The 3775-nt window shown below is 52.9% G+C and overlaps 1 pseudogene; it reads right to left on the bottom strand.

Annotated features, from left to right (window-relative positions):
- Positions 1–466: 466 nt before the first annotated feature.
- Positions 467–3137, bottom strand: LOC116912793 (annotated as a pseudogene).
- Positions 3138–3775: the final 638 nt, after the last annotated feature.

The following is a 3775-nucleotide window of genomic DNA, read 5'->3' as shown; positions in this document are numbered from 1 at the left end:
AAGATGAATGAGCCCCGTCGAATTTCACTCTTCCGAGGGCAGAGTTCCTGTTTGGCTAGCGCCATTGACCGAATCAGTTATCATTTTTTTACTGCATGGTTTTGTTACCTTTGTCAAAAATTCGGCGGCTGCAGCCTTGTTGGTTTATTTCTGGGTCCTCTTCTCTGTTTTGTTGTCTGTCTGTAGTTATACCAGTCTAAGGTTGTCATAGCGTCCTGTCAGGAGCTGTGACAACTCCAGCTGGGCTCTTGCTTCTTCTTCTTCTTTTAACCTCTGAATGCATTTACTTAGACTTTTGGACATCTGTGTATTTCCCTCTGAAAATGCTAACCACCGTATCCTGCCCACCCCACGGCCTGCCAGTCCAGCCTGCAGATGGCCATTCACCCTGCCTTGTAATCCCGAAATAAATAGAATTGGTTATCAGCAAGTGAGTGCTGAGTGATGTCAGGGTGGCCTCAGCAGCCTCCAGAGGGGCACGGTGGGGACAGTCTCAAGGTGTCTTCTGATGGGCAGGCTCTGTGCAGCGTGTGGCAGTACCAGGCTGCCTACAGTTTGTCCAGGAAGTTGTCCAGTGCTGGGATGCCCTCCTTCAGGCCTTTGGCCTTGCGGGTCTCAGTTACGACTTGGCTGGGGCAGCTGCTGTTGTCAAAGGGGTCCCCAGGCAGGATCTGCCAGTGGTCAAACACACACTGGGGGAAAACGTGGCCACCAGTGTTCGATCGAAGGTTGGCAGTGAAGCCAAAGGACTCATTGACAGTCAGGTAGGCCTTGACCACGAACATGGGGGTCCCAGCCACCTGGGACTCCTCAAAGACATGGCCACACTTCCTGTTCAGGACACCGTAGATGCTGCCCACCACTTACTCAGGTCACTGAATCTCCACCAGGTAGATAGGCTCCATGAGGCAGGGCTGTGCGGTCAGCACACTGGCATAGAGACAGCGACGTGCTGTGGGGATGATCTGACCATCTCCTCGGTGGATGGCATCAGTATGCAGGGTCACATCATGAACATCAAATCGCACATCATGCATGTTCTCCTCACAAAAAGCACCCTCCTTAGTGACCCACTGGAATCCAGCCACCACACTGTCCTTGATCTCATTCAGGTACTGCATGCCCTTGGTGATGTCGGTGAGAAAGTTGGGACCAGTGCCATCAGGTCCAAAGCACCAGATCTTGCGGGCTTCAGCAACATCCCACTCATACTTTTCAGCCAGGTAGCGGGCATGCGCCTTGAGTCCTGGCGGGCAGATACCTCACCCTTATCGATGTCCTCTGCCAGGCCATCAGGGAAGGTCCTGGCCTTCACATACAGCCGGTTGTGCTTGTTTGGGGACTTGGACAGACACAGCACATTGGACCCCTCACTGACTGTCTCCCGGTAGGACACGACAGGGTCAGATTTCTCGATGGGGATGCAGGCATGGTCCTCCTCCAGGTCCTTAAGGCAGACCTCCAGGTGCAGCTCTCCTGCACCAGCCATGATGTGCTCCCCAGATTCCTCAATGATGCACTGCACCACAGGGTCAGACTTAGCCAGCCGCTTCTGCCCCTCCACCAGCTTGGGCAGGTCAGCTGGGTTCTTGGCCTCCACTGCCACCCTGACGACGGGGCTGACCCTGAACTTCATCATCCGCATGTTGTGAGCGTGCTCAAAGGTGGTGATGGTCCCGGTCTTCACAAGGAACTGGCCCACCCCGACCAGCCCCACAATGTTGTCACAGGGCACCTCCTAATGGGCTCCACATAGCGGCCCATCATCAGAATGGTCCTCTGGATAGGCTTCAGGTACAGGTCCTCCTTCTTCCCAGGCATATAGTTGGGGCTCATGACCTGGACCTTCAGGCCCATGGACACCTCCCCAGAGAACTTTCTACCAAAGGCATAGAAGTGGCCTTTGTCAGACGTCGGCACCATCTTGGAGATGTACATTATAAGGGGGTCTTTGAGGTCACAGCTCTTAATACTCATGGCGGCCTCGTCATCAGGTGGCCCCTCCTACAGCAGCTCACAATGGTTACTTCTGTGCAGTGACTGGGCAAGTGGATGGTGATCATCTGCAGCAGGGCATCACCCATGGGCAGCCAGAGGCACATCACAGCCTTCAGCGGTGGTTTGCCCTCCTTGTCCTTGTCCTCGCCATCCAGCTTGAGGTCCAGCTCCTCGACCAGCTTGGCTGTCTCCTCCTTCCTGAAGTTCATGATGGCGTCAAACACCTTGAAGATGGGGTCCAAGATGAGCTGGCAGAAGGTGCGGGGAATTTTCTCCCCATCTGGGCTATTGGCTGACTTGCTGACCTTGCTGTTGGCCGGGTCAAAGCACCGGTCTCCCCACAGTGTCCTCATCATGTCTTCTACTTTCTTGGCCTGCTCAGCTGCACCCAGCTGGCCCTCACCCTTGGCTGCAAACTTGACCACATACATCTCTGCAAACTGTTTCAGCGTGAAGGCCCAGCCATGCAGGCCAGAACCAAGGCCGACGGTGCCCAGGACAGGATCGATCACGATATTGCCCATGGGCCCACTCTCGCCCTCGCCATAGGTGGAGATGATGACATTGGCGTTCTCCACGATGCGCTGGAAGGTCTGGTAGAGCTCCTCCAGCTCCAGTTGCAGCTCCAGCAGGGTCTGGTCCATTGTGTTCATCATCAGCTCCGGCTTGATGCGCTCAGCAATGGCCTGCTGCAGCACGGTCTCCGTTTGCACACAGACACCAGACACACAGACCAGCACCACCAGCATTCCATCGGTGACACACAGAGCAGCGGTCACCTCTGAGGAGAAATCCACGTGACCTGGAGAGTCGATGAGGTTGATGAGGAAGCCCAAGCCATTCTTGCTCTGTTAAATGAAGTTCAGGTCGTTCTCGGAGAGTTCATAGAAGAGGGGGATGGCAGTGGACTTGATCGTGAGGCGGCGCTCCTGCTCATCCTTGCAGTGTCAGTGAAGCGTGTCTCCCTGGCTCGGGCGGGCAGAGGCAATGATGCTGGCCTTGCATACAAGGGAGTCGGTCAGCGTGGACTTGCCGTGGTCCACGTGAGCGATGACTGACATGTTCCGGATGTTGGCTTTCTTGTCCATGATGGCACGGATCTGATCTACTGTGAAGTTCACCATGGTGGCAGATGGCGTCGGGGTGGGGTGGGGTGGGGGCGGAGCCGACGATGGCGGCGCTGCGGCGGAAGAGCGGGCTCTTGCTTCTTAAAGTTGTTGTTACTTTGTGTTTTGTTTTGTTTTTTCTATTTGTGATCGTCTATGTTTTCATATCCATTCTTAGATTGCTCTTTCTAGGCATGTGAGGTATGAAATGGAATTTTGATGAGCATTGTGTCGAATCTGCAGATTAAATTCGGAAGGTAGCCATTTTCGCGTAATTAACCCTTCAGTTATTAATATGGTTATCTTCCCATCTTCTTGTGTCTTCCGTTTCCTAACTCAGGGCCTGGGACACACACACACACACACACACACACACACACACACACACACACACACACACACACCTTTTCCTTCTTGCTTTATTCCTAGGCATTTTGTGGAGTTAACTATGAATGAGAAATCTTCCCCAGTTTCTTCTTGTGAGAGCTCATCCTTGGAATAGAGGGTGTAAGCACTCCTGTGTTTGTAATGTTGACTTTGTATCCTGCTGTAAGTTGTGTATTACATCTAAACATATTTTAGTAAATTTCTATTAGATTCTATAGTGTCTTTGAAGTATAGAATCACATTGCAAATAAGAAGAGTTCACCCCCGTCCTTCCCTATTTTTAC

Source organism: Rattus rattus, chromosome 11, assembly GCF_011064425.1.
Source record: "Rattus rattus isolate New Zealand chromosome 11, Rrattus_CSIRO_v1, whole genome shotgun sequence".
NCBI classification, from domain to species: domain Eukaryota; kingdom Metazoa; phylum Chordata; class Mammalia; order Rodentia; family Muridae; genus Rattus; species Rattus rattus.
The sequence above is the reverse complement of the archived record's forward strand: the minus strand, read 5'-3'. Positions and strand labels throughout refer to the sequence as shown.